Raw genomic sequence first — 20,783 nt, 5'->3', positions numbered from 1 at the left:
AAATATTTAAACTAAATATCATATCAGAAAAAGATCTGAGAAATCACCAAATATAAGGAGATAAATAATATACATTTAAGTGTATGCATTTTCAAGACAAAGTCACATGTAAAAGAATATAATATTTAGAATTTATGAAAATGAAAACCCTGATGATACCAAATGCTGCTGAAGACGCGGAGCAACAGAAATTCTCATAACTAATATTCATCTCTATTGGGAATGCAAAGTGGTACAGCCACGTTGTAAGACATTTGACACTTTCTTACATAACTAAACATAATATCACTATATGATTCAGTAATCATATAGTGCTCCTTTGTATTTACTCAGAGAAGCCCAAAACTTATTTCCACACAAAAGTCTGTATACACATGCTTATAGCAGCTTTATTCATAATTGCCAAAGCTCAAAAGCAAACAAAATGTCTTTAGGTAGATGAATGGATAAACTAATTATGGAACATACAGATAATGCAGTAGTATTCAACCCTAAAAAGAAATGGCCTATCAAGCCATGAAAAGACTTGGAGGAATCTTAAATGCATATTACTAAGGGAAAGCTAATCCAGAGCACACTGCCTGAGTCCTACTATATAAGATGCTGGAAAAGGCAAAACTATGGAGAAAGTAAAAAAGATCAGTGGTTACCAGGGGTGGAGTTGAAGGAGATAAATAGGTAAAGCACAGAAGATTTAGGGTAATGAAAATACTCTGCATAAATTTGTATTGATGGATCCAGGTCTGTACACATTTGTCCAAACCTACAAAATGTGTATAAGAATGGACTGTAATGTAGACTATGGGTTTGAGGTAAAGATTCTGCATGTATAAGCAAAGGCTGTATGAAAAATTTCTATACCTTTCCTTCAATTTTGCTGCGAAGGGAAAAATGCTGGAAAGATATAAAATTTTACAAAAATGTAATACAGTGTATGTAACCAGAAAGAAGTATGGAGATATTTAATATTTACCTATTTCCAAATCAATTGGGCCCATAAATTATGTCTTTGGTTATCTAAAATATGGTAGAGTAATATTTTTGACAGTGTTGTTGGCTTCTATTTCTGAGAAAGAATAAAGGTGTTTATTCTAAAATGTGAAGGAAGATTCTTAAAATTTATATAATGCCTACTATCATGTACATTCTAGCATTTCAACAAGGTTTGTTCCACATCATGTGTAATCTGTCATTTACAAATTAATTTTCTTTGTAATTTTTGTTTCCTCCTGATTAGAATATCTAAAATATTATTGGAATGCTAGTCTCAAACTGCCTTATATAAATCTAAAATTGCCATCATCTAAGAAAGAAAAGTACTTTTATGTTTTGCATCTATACAATGACTGTTTTCTGTTCATTATGAGATTTTAGTGTATTAATGAGTGAACTTCTCCAGAATATTTCATTGAATACCTTTAATCAAGGTTGGATTAAAAGAAAGAGGAAGGTGACAGAGAAAAGGGTAGGTGACAACTTCAGAATTCTCTTCCTAGGAAGAAGCGAATGCTCCAATCTGGGCTGCTATATCTTCTTTAGGTTGAACTTGAATTTACAGGGCCAGTAACTGAATTTGAATATTGCAGAAATGTCTCTTGCCTTGATATTTTAAATAACTTCAGTAAATGTTTTTGAAGTCCTAACACTCTGCTAAACTTTGAGTTGAATTTCTAGCAGCATCAAATTTCAATTCATAGGGATGCAAGGCTCAAGAGTGCAGAGGAAAAGTACTGTCTTGAGTATGTTAATAAATGGTTGGACTGAAGAGGAACTGAGCCAGTTGTCTTGTTATTGACGAGTTCTGTATAACTAAGCTGTTTGAACAATTGAAAATAGTTTCCCTTTCTTACTGTTTAAAGTCTAGTTTCAGAGCTGATACCTCAGGGTTATTGCCTGGTTCTGCAAAGATCTTTCAAACAGAGATTTACATTTTGCAGGATTTAATCTGAAGTGTAATGAAGGCTTAATGAAACAAATAATAATTATCAAGTTAAGAGAAAACAATAACATCATTAAAAACTACTTTCATTTTGTTTCTGTCAACTGTTTAAAATGAAGATAAACTAAATGTAATAAATTTGTTTAATAATTCTGTTCTATTCATTCTCCACTTCAAAATTACATCCAGAAAGAGAGAAATTTTTATTATGGTTTGCATTATAATAAGCCTGAACTTTCAACTTGGTGAAATTAGTGACAAACATACCAAAGACTTTGAAGCTATTCTTATGGTTGGTTTTGTCAAAATAATTGTAATTTTCTAATTACAGTCATAATTGGTCAATTATACTATTCCTATGTTACTACGTCTGATCATATTTGCTATGATCAAAGTATAGTAAAAGTTTGGTTAAATAGGTTTATGCAAAATAGTAAGTGATTGTTTAATCCAGCAAAAGAAGGGGCGCCTGGGTGGCTCAGTCGGTTGATCATTTTAACGTTGACTCAGGTCATGATCTCATGGTTCATGAGTTTGAGCCCCGCATTGGGCTCTGTGCTGACAGCTAAGAGCCTGGAGCTTGCTTCAGATTCTGTGTCTAACTCTCTATCTGTCCCTCCCTGGCTCATCTCTGTTTCTCTCCCTCTCTTTCAAAAATAAATAAGCATTAAAAAAGTTTAAACCAACAAGAGAAATATTACTAAAGGATATACATATTTATGGCATAAAATTTTTTTGCAATTGTCATATGCTCTTTTTTAAAATATGAACTGGCCTATATATTTCAGTTTTGCCTCTTAGGTGCACTGAAAATGTTTGTGAAAATGATCTTAGAATTATTTATGACAGATAAAACAACTTTAGAATCATATTGCATAGAGACAACATTCACTTCTCATGGTTTTATTCACAAAGAAATGTAATAAAAAGACAGAATTTAAGAATCAAAGGGCACAAAAATAACTAATTAAGTCAGGAAATCAAAAGGATTCTTCCTAGAAAAGACATTATTATGATCCTGGCAAAATTTAATGTCACTAAATATAAAAAAAATCCCAAGTCATTATGAGTTCATTAAATGCACTTTACTTACAGTATCATCTTACCAGCAGGTTGTCATAAACTTCCATGATAAATGTTGATAAACATAAATATCTAATAAATAAAAAAATAAGAGACATAGTATTAATTCAGATCTCTCTCCCATCAAGATGTTGTTCATAAATAGCACATGAGATATCTCATCAGTCTAAATCTTTATTATTAAACATGATTTAATTGATCTCAAATTCTAAATACGTTCTACTGTTCCTGTAACCATGAAATATGCATGGTGAATTTTATATACCTTAAGTATGTGTTTTTCAAGTGAGTGCAGTTTCAAAATCCTCAACAGTACTCTTTTAATCAAATGTGTTATTCATATTTTGTATTATGCAACAGAAACAGAAAAATTGATAAGATTTATTTAAACAAATCTATCAAGTTATTAGGTAATACTGTTTTTTATTTTAAGCCATCCTAGATGGAATCCTTAGCTATTCTTTTTCTCAATTTCCTCAACTGTAAATTGAATTGTTTCTAGAGATGATATTTTGGATGACTCTCTCTCTTTAGGATAGATCTTTAATTCTTCAAACATTCTAGTAAGACAAATACAGTTTTCAGTAAATCTGTTTAAATTTGATAAAAGGCAGGTTTCCTCACAGTCTGTCAAATACAAAAGAAAATATCAGTGTGATTATTTTTTTTAAACATGATTATTTTTGGGGTGCCTGGGTGGCTCAGTTGGTTAAGTGTCCGACTTCAGCTCAGGTCATGATCTCGCCCTGCATCAGACTCTTGTGTTGACAGCTCAGAGCCTGGAACTTGCTTCACATTGTGTGTCTCTCTCTGCCCCTCCCCTGCTGGTGCTCTCTATCTCTCTGTCTTCCAAAAATAAATAATGACAAAAACATTAAAACATTAAAATATGATTATTTTCAGGGTTTTACAAACTATGCAATGTGAAGTTCACTAACAGTGTAGATAACCATCAGTGTGAGTATGTAACTATAAAGTTCAGTACTTGAGTTAATGTCATTTAAATGCCAAATGCATAGAACTTACTCTTCTGATTAGTCATTATAGTCATCATCTACAATGTCTTTATACTTGTGGCACTGACAGCTTGTCTCATTATTGGGGCACCTAATTTGTAGAATGCTGTATTTGTATCATCATAGGAAGCTGGATTTTCAGTTGCCATAGCATCAAAGAGTGTTAGCAACTAATTTTTATAAATTTTAAAATTATCCTTACATTACAATATTCTTATATTACATTTATCTCTTTGAAATAAAATACTTATTAATCCGTAATATGTACCAGAGCATGTGATAAGTAATTTACATATAATCTTCACAACAAAGAAAATTTATTATAATTTGAGCTGTTTTAGCTTTACAAATAATAGACATATTTTGATTTTTTTATCACCTGTCTTTTTTTAAAATGTTTTATTTATTTCTGAGAGAGAAAGAGAGGCAGTGTGAGCAGGGGAGGGTCAGAGAGAGAGGGAGACACAGAATCGGAAGCAGGTTCCAGGCTCTGAGCTAGCTGTCAGCACAGAGCCCGACGCGGGGCTAGGACCCACAAACCATGTGATCATGACCTGAGCTGAAGTGGGACGCTCAACCGACTGAGCCACCCAGGTGCCCCTAGACATATTTTGATTATGCCTTTTTTACAAATGAGACAACCTAAAATGTGAGGCCGAGCTGGGCTGAGCAAATTTATTATAATGCATTAAATAGAGGATTCAAACACAGATATATCTAACTTTAATAATCATGATTTTTCCACCACAGACAAATCACCAGCATGAATTAAAAAAAAGAATGTCATAGACATATACAAAGTAGAAATCAAACGTTGAAATATTTATTAAATATGCATTTCTAAAATGTAACTATTTATAAGAAACACGCAAATTTTTTTCAAAAAAATATCTTTTGTACAAAATGTATGTTTGATTTTTGTCTGTAAAATCCCATTGCCTTGACATAAAAAATAAGAAATGCATTGTCATTGCTGAGGTCTCAAATTAAACTGGGTTTATTAGTCATGTCTTCCAGATGCATTTGAAGCCAGTTATAATCTTTTCATCCTATCTTTTCTCATCATGCTACATATGTACTCATTCTGTCGTCTTGCTCTACTTTTCCTTTGCCAACATGTGAAGTTCTATTTTTTATGTGATGTTCTGTTTATTTACGTGATTTTTCTGCTTATAATTTTAAGGAAAAATTGTGCTCTTTTAGCTTTATTTTAGCTTACATTTGCTTGATATTTTTCTATTATGTAAAACTCTTTCTGCATCCCCTTTTTACATGTTCTAATTGCAGAGAATCCAATGAGAGAACTTGTTTTATGTAAGATCTAACCAGCTTTATCTTTTAATACATTTAATATACATATAAATATTATACTAATGGAATGGCCATTTTACTAGTATTACTTTCATCATTTTATGTCTTGCTTCCTATTTACAGAATTTAACTTTTACGTAATATTTATTTTCCAGACTTCTATTGGATAAAATGTTTTTTTGTTATTTTGTTTTTTCATTTTTTTTCCTGTTTTGAAATTTGGCTTTCTTCTTTTCTATTTGTTCTTTAGTCTTTAAGTACCATATCTACAGTTTTGGTATTTTTTACCACAAGTGAGTTAGTACTTTCTGCCACCCATTTTTCTTCCTAATGTTATAAAGACTTTAGAACAATGTCCTGTTCTGTTAATTTAACTCCTTAACCCTCACTCCACCAACTAGATGAAAAACATCAACATACACTTTTCTTCATTATGTTTAAAATGAGTGCACTCAACATTCAAGTATATTTTTTAATATAACTAAAAATTAGGAGAGAAACTAGGATAAATGATTATCAAATCATTAGAAGAAGGTCAATTGCAGTACAAGTACTCTTAAATTGGGTTCCAAACTTACAAACTATTTAGAAAAACTATGTATTAAACAAATTGCAACAGACACAAAATAATGGTTGTTATGTGATAGATAAAGATTAAAACAATAAAAAAGTAACAGGCATGATGTTTAACAAAGTGAAGAGTAAATCCATGTTTATTAAAAATGCATTAAGCAGTATACACTGGATAATCTTGTGCATTTAAAGCATCTGGACAAAATGATGATATAATTAGGAGGCAGCTAAAAAGACACAGATGGATTAAAAAACATTCCTGCTAAAAATTAAGTTGAAATATAACATCAGGTGAAATGAAAACCAGTTATTTTAAGACAGTAGTTTCCATACTTTTCGATGCATTGGAATGACTTGGAGAGTTTTTCAAAATAATGTGTGTTCAGATTACACCGGATTCCAATATAGTCAGAATGTCTGAGGCAAGAATCCCATGAACAATAATAGCACAACAAAAGTCAGAAGTCACTATCTTAGGGTTTTTTAACCTGTTACCTCCCAGTTTTGTTTTAAGGTAGTTTAGCCATTGTTCAAGATGATAATAAATGAAGATATTATTTATATGAATAAATCAATGTAGAAGTTGAGATTATAAGATGTCTATAAATTCAAAATATTAATATCCAATCCAATAGTTGCTAGTCTTAGAATTTTATAGTGATGAAACAAAGCAATTATAATTTGATGTTAGATGTGATTATATATATTAAATACATTATTATTTTGAAAATAACTAAATATCTACCTATATAATAATTGAGAAATAATGTATCAAATACTATGTAGAAAATCATGTCCAAATAATATTTAAATCTTATTACATATTGTTATCTATTAAAGTTTGCATAAAAAACTAAATGTATTTTTGTTGAGTCTTAGAATTTTTCTATATAATCTGGCTATTAATTCCTCATTAGCTTTATTATTTGAAAATGTCTTCCCCAATTGTGTGAGTTGTCTTTTTGTACTCTGTGTCTCTTTTTTTTTATCCTTTGAATTTTTATTTTATTTTATTTTGTTTTGGTTGGGTGTAATGGACAGAAAATGTTACATTTATTTCAGGTGTATAACATAGTGATTGAACGAGTCTATATGCTATGCTCTATTCACCACAAGTGTAGCTACCATCCATTACCATACAACTCTATTATAATACCATTGACTATATTCCCTATGCTATGACTTTGGTCCTTGTGACTTATTTAGTCCATAACTGAAACCTGAGTCTCCCATTTCTCTTTACCCATTTTGCCCATCACGCCATCTGCCGGCACTCTGGCAACCACCAATTTATTCTCTGTATTTATAGGTCTGATTCTGCTTTTTGTTCATTTGTTTGCTTATTTATTCATTTGTTTTGTTTTCTAGATTTCACATAGAAGTGATATCATATGGAGAATGTCTTTTGATTTACAAAATGTTAAATTTTTCAAGAAGTCTACTTTGTCTATTTTTTTTTCCTTTGTAACCTGTGCTTTTAGTGTCTTACTCAAGAAAACTTTGAGGAATCTTATTCAAGAAATCTTTGTGAAATATTTGCAAAATTTTGGTGCTAAGTTTTACCAATGAACTGTACATTTAAAAATGGCTAAGATGGTAAATTTTATGGTAGGTGTATTTTTCTACTACAAAAAGAGAAATAAGTAAATAAAACTAAATGCACAATATGAATCCAATTTTCATGAATATTTATATACTAAAGTCAGATTAAAATGCATTAGAAAACTAATGCATTAGAAAATAAGCAATTCTGATTATATGTTTGAGTGATGTTTATGTACATACTATGTTATTTTATTTTTTGATATTAATGCTAATTTCAGCAAATGTAGAATCTAAACCTAGCTAAATTGTACTTTCCTCATAAATTAACTATAAGTTACAATGTTTTATTATTTGTTTTAAAGCACAGAACTTGTACTATCTATTGTTTCCTTACAATTTATAGGTGAGGAAACCAGACAGTTGAACCTTAGATTTTCCCATAATCTGGGTTTTATTGATTTCATGTACATAATGCAATTCAATATTTCCCATGTCTAAATTTCCTACAAATTGACAACTGGATCCGAAAGTTTGTCCAGAATTGGGTTTTATTCTTTTGATACAACTATTGGGTGTATTCTTTCATAAATAGGGACAAAATATCTATGTTTCAATTCTTGTTTTGTTATTCTTTCTCAATGTACAGATCCATAAATCCATGGGGGTTTTCAAAAGGATGATGTACTAATTCCAATGTTAACATCTCTCTGGTAACTGGATACCTAACGGTTATTCTCTAGAACATTTTTATAGGAAAAACATACGACAAATGTTCTCAGGGGGGGTGCCTGCGTGGCTCAGTAGGTTGAGCGTCCGACTTTGGCTCAGGTCATGATCTCACAGTTTGTGGGTTCAAGCCCCACGTTGGGTTGTGTGCTGACAGCTCAGAGCCTGGAGCCTGTCTTCCTTCAGATTCTGTGTCTCCCTCTTTCTCTGACCCTCCCCTGCTCATGCTGTCTCTCTCTCAAAAATAAATAAAACATTAAAATTAAAAAAAAATAAGAATATTCTCAGGGAATGAATATTGAAAATTGATTATGCTTTTTATACCCCAAGGTCATTAAAAATGCCTTGGATAATTTTGTTTTCATATTTTAAATGTTAGTCCACTTTTGTTATTTTCTGATTAAAATATGCTCTTAAAATGTCTGATCATGTCTTTACATGTCAATTGTATATTTTACTTATATGTGCAAAACACATTTTTTCCTTAAACTCAATTGTTTTGCTAAAACATATTTTAATTAGCCTCTCTGGTGAATATTTTCAGATACACAATATGATATTGCAATGTAGAGTTTCAAAGTATATTTTTAAAAAAGTTTTTATTTATTTTTGAGAGAGAGAAAGACAGAGCATGAGTGGGGGAGGATCAGAGAGAGAGGGAGACACAGAATCCCAAGCAGGCTCCAGGCTCTGAGCTGTCAGCACAGAGCCCAATACGGGGCTCGAATCCATGAACTGTGAGATCATGACCTGAAACGAAGTCGGAGCTCAACTGGCTGAGCCATCCAGGCGTCCCTCAAAGCATCATTTTAAATTTATATCTGGAGTGTCTTCTAGAATTGTAGTTTTTCTTATGCTTTTTGTTTTCTTGTTTTGTTTTTCTTCTTCAAGCAATTTTTTTACCTATATGCCAAATATCATCTGCCTACTATTAGCATTTGTTGTTTTGTAAAACCTTTTTATTTTCCTTTTCATTATTATTTATTTCTGAAATGTTCTGTTTTTAAAACTCCTATTTATCTTAAAAATTACATATGTTTAATTTCTCCTATGTTTCTTCTAATTTTGTCTACACCCCTGATATTATTTCTTATATGTATAATCATTTCTTAAGATCTTACATGATTCTCCATTATATGTAACTTAAATGTGTGGTGCGCTTGTTATTTCCCATGATACTTGTTATTTGTTTTTGCAATTTATTTTGGCTTGCTTTAAAATGTTGAGTTTCAGTTTTCACCTTTATCTTCAGCAGTTCTTATTTTTTAAATTTTTTTTTTTTTTTTTTTTTGAGAGAGACAGAGCACACAAGTGCTCATGCATGGGCAGAGACAGAGGAGAGAGAACATCCCAGACAGGCTCCACCCTGCCACTGCAGAGCCCCACTTGGGGCTTGAGCTCATGAAACATGACATCATGACCTAAAGCAAATCAGGAGTCAGATGCTTAACCAACTTAGCCACCGAGGCACCCTTTTAAGCAATTCTTTAAGGCATATGCTCTTTGTAGAAATGTTAAACTTTTTGAAAAAATTAAATATGTATGAAATTTGGCTTCAACATTTTCTGTTATTAATTGTTATATAAACTTATTTTCTTTAAGATCAATGCATAGTTCACATACTTTTTGAAAAATCATTGAAGTCTCCAATCTCTTCTGAGTGTGTGTTTTATTAAATAATATATATACACTGATTTGCTCTCTGAGATATTCTGAATATCTTAATTTCCAAATTTATCTGGATATATTTGTTAGTTTGTCTCTTTGGTCTTTCTCTTGTTTAATTCTTATTTTAACCCAGTAGATTCTCCTCAGAGGACTCTTTCTTAGAAGAAGCCCTCACTGGCATATCCTGAGACTTCATTCTAGCTAGATATTTGGCCCTCAATTTCTACAGAATTGAGTCAAGTTCCTTCCACTTTTTACCTGCTATTTTCAAATTGTCTATGAAACTTTACTATGAATATTGAACTCATTGTTTATTAGGCCATCTTTCCAGAATCTGTAAAATAAAGATCTATCTCTATCTTTATCTACATCTATATCTACGTATTCACTTACTAGCTTTAATGAAGTATGATTGACATAAAATAAGAAGCTATAAAAAGTGTCTAATTAGAAAACTTTTGATATAAGTATACAACTATGAAATCATCACCAACATCAAATTAAGGGACATATTTTCACTAGGAAATATTTTATAGTTCTTCTTTATAAAACACCCCCTCTCATTCTTCCCAATACCCTGGTTCTTGAAAGTCATTGATCAGGGCATCTGGGTGGCTCAGTCAGTTAAGCGTCTGACTTCAGCTCAGGCCATGATCTCATGGTCTGTAGTTCGAGCCCCACACTGGGCTCTGTGCTGACAGCTGGAAGCCTTGAGCCTGCTTCGGATTCTGTTTCTCTCACTCTCTCTCTACCACTCACCCATTCATACTCTGTCTCTCTCTCAAAAAATAAATAAATGTTAAAAAAGAATTTAAAAAAGAAAACTATTGACCTACTCTGTTCCTCTAGGTTAATTTTTTAATTGTGATAAAATACACAACATATGGGGCACTTAGCTAACTCAGTGGTAGAGCATGTGACTCTTGATCTCAGAGTCATGAGTTCAAGCCCCATTTTGGGCATGGAGCTTGTTTAAGAAAAAATAAAATAAAATGCAACATAATTTACCATTTCAACCATATAAGGACAATTAAGTAGCATTAAACACATTTACATTGTTATGCCACCATCACCACTATCCATCAATAGAATTTTTTATTGTCTCAAACTAAAATTCTATACCCATTGTTTAATAACTCCCCATTCTTTCTTCTCTTCCAGTCCAAGCAACAATTATTTGATTTTCTGCCTTTATGAACTGGAGTATCTTAGGTACATCATAAATAGAGTCATTTAATATTTGTGTGTGTATGTGTCTGGTATTTCATTTAGCAGTGTTTAAATGTTAATCCATGTTGCAGCAAGTAATAAATGCCATTCCTTATTAATACTGAATAATATGTCCTTGTATGTAAGTTCCATATTTTGTTTATCCATTTATCCATGGGTAGACTTGGGCTTTTTCCCCCCCAGCTTTTGGCTATTGTGAATAATGCCACTATAAACTGGTGTACAAATATCTGTTTGAGCCCATACATTGAATTAAAAAATTAAGTTTATTTTTATTTATTTTGAGAGAGATATTGAGGGAAAGTGGGGGAGGGGCAGACAGAGAGGAAGACAGAATATCAAGAAGGATTGGTATTGTGAACACAGAGCCCAATGCAGGGCTCAGATTCACGAACCATGAGATCATGACCTGAACCAAAATCAAGAGTTGGATGCTTCACCGATTGAGCCATTCAGGTGCGCCTACTTTGAATCATAGAATTACTGTATAACCCAATAATTCTCCCTCTAAGTATACAGAGGAAGTAATTCTAAGTTTAATTTTTTGAGGAACCCAAATACTGTTTCCACAGCAGTTGCACCATTTTGCATTCCCACCAGCAGTGTTCAAGTGTTCTGATTTTTCCAAAATAACCAATACTTGTTATTTTCTGTTTGTTTTGGAATAGTCATCCTAATGGGTGTGAAGCAGTATCTCATTAGCATTTGCTTAATAATTAATGATGTAAAGCAACTTCTCATGATCCTATTGGCCATTTGTACATCTTTAAAGAACTATCTAGTCAAAATTGGTCTTTTATGGAACTTAGGTCAAGATATGGGCAGACATGTGTTTCTTTCTGGATGCTCTAGGAGACAAATTCCCATTATATTTATGTCACTCCATTGTTGTCATACAGCTTTTGGATATTCTGCTGTTTTGTTTTCTTTCTTCAGTCTTTTTCTCTTTTAGTTTTGATGGCTTTTATTGAAACATCCTCAAGCTAAGAGGTTCTTTCCTCAATTGTTTCCCATTTACTAATAACTAATAAGTCCATAAAAAGCATTCATTTTTGTTACTGTATTTTTTTTTAAACTCTTCCTTTTTTGGGGGGGAGGGGGATCATCCTTTCTTTGGATTTCTGTATCCCTGCTTACATTCCCATTTATTATTGCATGCTGTTACTGTATCCACTACAACCTTTAGCATTTTAACCACAGTTGTTTTAAATTACAGGCCTGAACACTGCAACACTCTTGCCCTTTTTGAGTCTGGTTCTGATGCTTGTTTTATCTCTTCAAATTGTGTTTTAGTTCAAATTGCCGTTTAGTAGGTCTTGTGATTTTTTTCTTGACGACTTCACTTGACACATATGTTAAAGTAACTGTTGTAAATAGGGCTTTAGTAATGTAGTGGCAAGGTTGGTGGGAGGGGAAGCATCCTCTGGTCCCATGATGAAGTCGCCTCCCCCGCCCTACCCACACTGATGGAACAGGTTGACTACAGTGGGCTTGAATTGATTCTTTTCATTCTTCAATGGAAGGCTAGAGCTGGCTAGAGTTGGACTATTTTAATTCCCCCAGTTCGGTTAGGGTCTGATAAAACCCCAGCAGATTAGGCTGTTTAAATGGCTTCTCCTGAGGGCAGAACCTTGTTAAGAAAAACAGAACAGAATGCTCTGGCATATTTCAAAATGGTACTTTTTTTCTTTCCTTAACACAGGAGGGATTTTTTTACCCCCAATATTCATTGTGGAAGTCTAATTGAACTCCTGAGGTGAAATTCACAAAATTATTGAGAGCCCCTATGATTGGATTCCCCCTAAGTTTGTATCCCTCAAACTTGTCTACACTGAGCCTTCAGCAATTCATTAGTTATAATTCATTTAGATTTCCCTCCGTGATATCCGTTCCCCTCTAGGTTTGGGCTCCTGAGATTCTGTTCTAGTCAGTGTGATTCTGTATTCTCCTTTTGCTCTCTCTAATTATGGGAACAGCAGTTTTCCCTGTGACCTCACATTTCTGATTAATAAAACAAAATTTGTGGAGTTTACAGTTTGTTCAGCTTGTTAATTATTAAAATGGAGTGGGGTCTTCCAGCTTCTTACCTGTTGGACTAGAAACCAGATGCAAAACACTGTTTCATCCTTTCCATTATAACCTATTTATGTATATGATATCACATTGCATTTTCTAGAGAGTGTGCATTTCAATATTGCTTTTTTATCCTACCTGATAATATCTTACTTTTTATTAGAGTTTTTGGATGATTTATTTAAAGGTATTATTGACATGGTTGGGTTGCTGATATTTTAATATTTCATAGCAATTTCTATCATCTTTTTTTCATTTCCTTTCTCCATCTTTACTTTCTTATTTATATATTTTGTATTGTCATTTTAATTTTTCTATTGAAGCTTTAGCTAAACTCCTTTGCATTACATTTGAATGATTCCTGAGGGGACTATAATATTCACCTTTAATTAATTAAAATCTTCCTAAAGTTAATTCTGAATCCTTCTGGTAAAATGTGGGAAACATCTGCAATTATATTTCTATCCTTATCTTCACTTTATGCTTTGTTTAAATCATATATTCCATGTATATGTCTAATAAACCCCACAATAAAGTGTGTTTACAGTTAAAAAGGAGCCAGCAAATGATGTCCCAAGGTCCAAATTTGAATCAAAACATGTTTTCATTAAAAAAAATGTGTTGGAACACTGCCACACCCAATGATTGAGGTATTGTTTATAGCTAATTTCATGCTACAACAGAAAAGCGGGACGGTGGTGGTCTTATTGCTGAAATGCTTATGATCTGTCTCATTACAGAATGTTTCTCAACTCCTGCCTTAAATAGTCTCATGCATTATACAGAAATTGAGGAAAGGAAATTTATGCCTTATATACACACAGCTAAGTATACACAAATACACACATGTACCAATTAGTGTGTGCTTTACTCCTTTCTGTATATCCAGCTTGTTCTCTTGTATAATTTCCCTGCAACCTGCAGGACAATNTTTTTTTTTCCTTTGTAACCTGTGCTTTTAGTGTCTTACTCAAGAAAACTTTGAGGAATCTTATTCAAGAAATCTTTGTGAAATATTTGCAAAATTTTGGTGCTAAGTTTTACCAATGAACTGTACATTTAAAAATGGCTAAGATGGTAAATTTTATGGTAGGTGTATTTTTCTACTACAAAAAGAGAAATAAGTAAATAAAACTAAATGCACAATATGAATCCAATTTTCATGAATATTTATATACTAAAGTCAGATTAAAATGCATTAGAAAACTAATGCATTAGAAAATAAGCAATTCTGATTATATGTTTGAGTGATGTTTATGTACATACTATGTTATTTTATTTTTTGATATTAATGCTAATTTCAGCAAATGTAGAATCTAAACCTAGCTAAATTGTACTTTCCTCATAAATTAACTATAAGTTACAATGTTTTATTATTTGTTTTAAAGCACAGAACTTGTACTATCTATTGTTTCCTTACAATTTATAGGTGAGGAAACCAGACAGTTGAACCTTAGATTTTCCCATAATCTGGGTTTTATTGATTTCATGTACATAATGCAATTCAATATTTCCCATGTCTAAATTTCCTACAAATTGACAACTGGATCCGAAAGTTTGTCCAGAATTGGGTTTTATTCTTTTGATACAACTATTGGGTGTATTCTTTCATAAATAGGGACAAAATATCTATGTTTCAATTCTTGTTTTGTTATTCTTTCTCAATGTACAGATCCATAAATCCATGGGGGTTTTCAAAAGGATGATGTACTAATTCCAATGTTAACATCTCTCTGGTAACTGGATACCTAACGGTTATTCTCTAGAACATTTTTATAGGAAAAACATACGACAAATGTTCTCAGGGGGGGTGCCTGCGTGGCTCAGTAGGTTGAGCGTCCGACTTTGGCTCAGGTCATGATCTCACAGTTTGTGGGTTCAAGTCCCACGTTGGGTTCTGTGCTGACAGCTCAGAGCCTGGAGCCTGTCTTCCTTCAGATTCTGTGTCTCCCTCTTTCTCTGACCCTCCCCTGCTCATGCTGTCTCTCTCTCAAAAATAAATAAAACATTAAAATTAAAAAAAAATAAGAATATTCTCAGGGAATGAATATTGAAAATTGATTATGCTTTTTATACCCCAAGGTCATTAAAAATGCCTTGGATAATTTTGTTTTCATATTTTAAATGTTAGTCCACTTTTGTTATTTTCTGATTAAAATATGCTCTTAAAATGTCTGATCATGTCTTTACATGTCAATTGTATATTTTACTTATATGTGCAAAACACATTTTTTCCTTAAACTCAATTGTTTTGCTAAAACATATTTTAATTAGCCTCTCTGGTCAATATTTTCAGATACACAATATGATATTGCAATGTAGAGTTTCAAAGTATATTTTTAAAAAAGTTTTTATTTATTTTTGAGAGAGAGAAAGACAGAGCATGAGTGGGGGAGGATCAGAGAGAGAGGGAGACACAGAATCCCAAGCAGGCTCCAGGCTCTGAGCTGTCAGCACAGAGCCCAATACGGGGCTCGAATCCATGAACTGTGAGATCATGACCTGAAACGAAGTCGGAGCTCAACTGGCTGAGCCATCCAGGCGTCCCTCAAAGCATCATTTTAAATTTATATCTGGAGTGTCTTCTAGAATTGTAGTTTTTCTTATGCTTTTTGTTTTCTTGTTTTGTTTTTCTTCTTCAAGCAATTTTTTTACCTATATGCCAAATATCATCTGCCTACTATTAGCATTTGTTGTTTTGTAAAACCTTTTTATTTTCCTTTTCATTATTATTTATTTCTGAAATGTTCTGTTTTTAAAACTCCTATTTATCTTAAAAATTACATATGTTTAATTTCTCCTATGTTTCTTCTAATTTTGTCTACACCCCTGATATTATTTCTTATATGTATAATCATTTCTTAAGATCTTACATGATTCTCCATTATATGTAACTTAAATGTGTGGTGCGCTTGTTATTTCCCATGATACTTGTTATTTGTTTTTGCAATTTATTTTGGCTTGCTTTAAAATGTTGAGTTTCAGTTTTCACCTTTATCTTCAGCAGTTCTTATTTTTTAAATTTTTTTTTTTTTTTTTTTTTTTTTTTTTTACTCNTTTTTTTTTTTTTTTTTTTTTTTTTTTTGAGAGAGACAGAGCACACAAGTGCTCATGCATGGGCAGAGACAGAGGAGAGAGAACATCCCAGACAGGCTCCACCCTGCCACTGCAGAGCCCCACTTGGGGCTTGAGCTCATGAAACATGACATCATGACCTAAAGCAAATCAGGAGTCAGATGCTTAACCAACTTAGCCACCGAGGCACCCTTTTAAGCAATTCTTTAAGGCATATGCTCTTTGTAGAAATGTTAAACTTTTTGAAAAAATTAAATATGTATGAAATTTGGCTTCAACATTTTCTGTTATTAATTGTTATATAAACTTATTTTCTTTAAGATCAATGCATAGTTCACATACTTTTTGAAAAATCATTGAAGTCTCCAATCTCTTCTGAGTGTGTGTTTTATTAAATAATATATATACACTGATTTGCTCTCTGAGATATTCTGAATATCTTAATTTCCAAATTTATCTGGATATATTTGTTAGTTTGTCTCTTTGGTCTTTCTCTTGTTTAATTCTTATTTTAACCCAGTAGATTCTCCTCAGAGGACTCTTTCTTAGAAGAAGCCCTCACTGGCATATCCTGAGACTTCATTCTAGCTAGATATTTGGCCCTCAATTTCTACAGAATTGAGTCAAGTTCCTTCCACTTTTTACCTGCTATTTTCAAATTGTCTATGAAACTTTACTATGAATATTGAACTCATTGTTTATTAGGCCATCTTTCCAGAATCTGTAAAATAAAGATCTATCTCTATCTTTATCTACATCTATATCTACGTATTCACTTACTAGCTTTAATGAAGTATGATTGACATAAAATAAGAAGCTATAAAAAGTGTCTAATTAGAAAACTTTTGATATAAGTATACAACTATGAAATCATCACCAACATCAAATTAAGGGACATATTTTCACTAGGAAATATTTTATAGTTCTTCTTTATAAAACACCCCCTCTCATTCTTCCCAATACCCTGGTTCTTGAAAGTCATTGATCAGGGCATCTGGGTGGCTCAGTCAGTTAAGCGTCTGACTTCAGCTCAGGCCATGATCTCATGGTCTGTAGTTCGAGCCCCACACTGGGCTCTGTGCTGACAGCTGGAAGCCTTGAGCCTGCTTCGGATTCTGTTTCTCTCACTCTCTCTCTACCACTCACCCATTCATACTCTGTCTCTCTCTCAAAAAATAAATAAATGTTAAAAAAGAATTTAAAAAAGAAAACTATTGACCTACTCTGTTCCTCTAGGTTAATTTTTTAATTGTGATAAAATACACAACATATGGGGCACTTAGCTAACTCAGTGGTAGAGCATGTGACTCTTGATCTCAGAGTCATGAGTTCAAGCCCCATTTTGGGCATGGAGCTTGTTTAAGAAAAAATAAAATAAAATGCAACATAATTTACCATTTCAACCATATAAGGACAATTAAGTAGCATTAAACACATTTACATTGTTATGCCACCATCACCACTATCCATCAATAGAATTTTTTATTGTCTCAAACTAAAATTCTATACCCATTGTTTAATAACTCCCCATTCTTTCTTCTCTTCCAGTCCAAGCAACAATTATTTGATTTTCTGCCTTTATGAACTGGAGTATCTTAGGTACATCATAAATAGAGTCATTTAATATTTGTGTGTGTATGTGTCTGGTATTTCATTTAGCAGTGTTTAAATGTTAATCCATGTTGCAGCAAGTAATAAATGCCATTCCTTATTAATACTGAATAATATGTCCTTGTATGTAAGTTCCATATTTTGTTTATCCATTTATCCATGGGTAGACTTGGGCTTTTTCCCCCCCAGCTTTTGGCTATTGTGAATAATGCCACTATAAACTGGTGTACAAATATCTGTTTGAGCCCATACATTGAATTAAAAAATTAAGTTTATTTTTATTTATTTTGAGAGAGATATTGAGGGAAAGTGGGGGAGGGGCAGACAGAGAGGAAGACAGAATATCAAGAAGGATTGGTATTGTGAACACAGAGCCCAATGCAGGGCTCAGATTCACGAACCATGAGATCATGACCTGAACCAAAATCAAGAGTTGGATGCTTCACCGATTGAGCCATTCAGGTGCGCCTACTTTGAATCATAGAATTACTGTATAACCCAATAATTCTCCCTCTAAGTATACAGAGGAAGTAATTCTAAGTTTAATTTTTTGAGGAACCCAAATACTGTTTCCACAGCAGTTGCACCATTTTGCATTCCCACCAGCAGTGTTCAAGTGTTCTGATTTTTCCAAAATAACCAATACTTGTTATTTTCTGTTTGTTTTGGAATAGTCATCCTAATGGGTGTGAAGCAGTATCTCATTAGCATTTGCTTAATAATTAATGATGTAAAGCAACTTCTCATGATCCTATTGGCCATTTGTACATCTTTAAAGAACTATCTAGTCAAAATTGGTCTTTTATGGAACTTAGGTCAAGATATGGGCAGACATGTGTTTCTTTCTGGATGCTCTAGGAGACAAATTCCCATTATATTTATGTCACTCCATTGTTGTCATACAGCTTTTGGATATTCTGCTGTTTTGTTTTCTTTCTTCAGTCTTTTTCTCTTTTAGTTTTGATGGCTTTTATTGAAACATCCTCAAGCTAAGAGGTTCTTTCCTCAATTGTTTCCCATTTACTAATAACTAATAAGTCCATAAAAAGCATTCATTTTTGTTACTGTATTTTTTTTTAAACTCTTCCTTTTTTGGGGGGGAGGGGGATCATCCTTTCTTTGGATTTCTGTATCCCTGCTTACATTCCCATTTATTATTGCATGCTGTTACTGTATCCACTACAACCTTTAGCATTTTAACCACAGTTGTTTTAAATTACAGGCCTGAACACTGCAACACTCTTGCCCTTTTTGAGTCTGGTTCTGATGCTTGTTTTATCTCTTCAAATTGTGTTTTAGTTCAAATTGCCGTTTAGTAGGTCTTGTGATTTTTTTCTTGACGACTTCACTTGACACATATGTTAAAGTAACTGTTGTAAATAGGGCTTTAGTAATGTAGTGGCAAGGTTGGTGGGAGGGGAAGCATCCTCTGGTCCCATGATGAAGTCGCCTCCCCCGCCCTACCCACACTGATGGAACAGGTTGACTACAGTGGGCTTGAATTGATTCTTTTCATTCTTCAATGGAAGGCTAGAGCTGGCTAGAGTTGGACTATTTTAATTCCCCCAGTTCGGTTAGGGTCTGATAAAACCCCAGCAGATTAGGCTGTTTAAATGGCTTCTCCTGAGGGCAGAACCTTGTTAAGAAAAACAGAACAGAATGCTCTGGCATATTTCAAAATGGTACTTTTTTTCTTTCCTTAACACAGGAGGGATTTTTTTACCCCCAATATTCATTGTGGAAGTCTAATTGAACTCCTGAGGTGAAATTCACAAAATTATTGAGAGCCCCTATGATTGGATTCCCCCTAAGTTTGTATCCCTCAAACTTGTCTACACTGAGCCTTCAGCAATTCATTAGTTATAATTCATTTAGATTTCCCTCCGTGATATCCGTTCCCCTCTAGGTTTGGGCTCCTGAGATTCTGTTCTAGTCAGTGTGATTCTGTATTCTCCTTTTGCTCTCTCTAATTATGGGAACAGCAGTTTTCCCTGTGACCTCACATTTCTGATTAATAAAACAAAATTTGTGGAGTTTACAGTTTGTTCAGCTTGTTAATTATTAAAATGGAGTGGGGTCTTCCAGCTTCTTACCTGTTGGACTAGAAACCAGATGCAAAACACTGTTTCATCCTTTCCATTATAACCTATTTATGTATATGATATCACATTGCATTTTCTAGAGAGTGTGCATTTCAATATTGCTTTTTTATCCTACCTGATAATATCTTACTTTTTATTAGAGTTTTTGGATGATTTATTTAAAGGTATTATTGACATGGTTGGGTTGCTGATATTTTAATATTTCATAGCAATTTCTATCATCTTTTTTTCATTTCCTTTCTCCATCTTTACTTTCTTATTTATATATTTTGTATTGTCATTTTAATTTTTCTATTGAAGCTTTAGCTAAACTCCTTTGCATTACATTTGAATGATTCCTGAGGGGACTATAATATTCACCTTTAATTAATTAAAATCTTCCTAAAGTTAATTCTGAATCCTTCTGGTAAAATGTGGGAAACATCTGCAATTATATTTCTATCCTTATCTTCACTTTATGCTTTGTTTAAATCATATATTCCATGTATATGTCTAATAAACCCCACAATAAAGTGTGTTTACAGTTAAAAAGGAGCCAGCAAATGATGTCCCAAGGTCCAAATTTGAATCAAAACATGTTTTCATTAAAAAAAATGTGTTGGAACACTGCCACACCCAATGATTGAGGTATTGTTTATAGCTAATTTCATGCTACAACAGAAAAGCGGGACGGTGGTGGTCTTATTGCTGAAATGCTTATGATCTGTCTCATTACAGAATGTTTCTCAACTCCTGCCTTAAATAGTCTCATGCATTATACAGAAATTGAGGAAAGGAAATTTATGCCTTATATACACACAGCTAAGTATACACAAATACACACATGTACCA

The 20,783-nt window shown here is 32.9% G+C and overlaps 1 long non-coding RNA gene across 1 annotated transcript in view; it reads right to left on the bottom strand.

The window, feature by feature from the left end:
- LOC144222270 (uncharacterized) overlaps positions 1 to 20,783 on the bottom strand; it is a 66,025-nt gene that overhangs the window by 4,888 nt on the left and 40,354 nt on the right. Inside the window, exon 2 of the long non-coding RNA XR_013332355.1 lies at positions 3,033 to 3,094. This is a non-coding gene — a long non-coding RNA (uncharacterized LOC144222270). The remainder of the gene's footprint in view (positions 1 to 3,032; positions 3,095 to 20,783) is intronic.

The sequence above is a fragment of the Crocuta crocuta genome, unplaced genomic scaffold (assembly GCF_008692635.1).
Source record: "Crocuta crocuta isolate KB4526 unplaced genomic scaffold, BGI_CrCroc_1.0 scaffold346, whole genome shotgun sequence".
NCBI lineage: Eukaryota > Metazoa > Chordata > Mammalia > Carnivora > Hyaenidae > Crocuta > Crocuta crocuta.
This window is presented reverse-complemented; position numbering and strand designations above follow the sequence as displayed.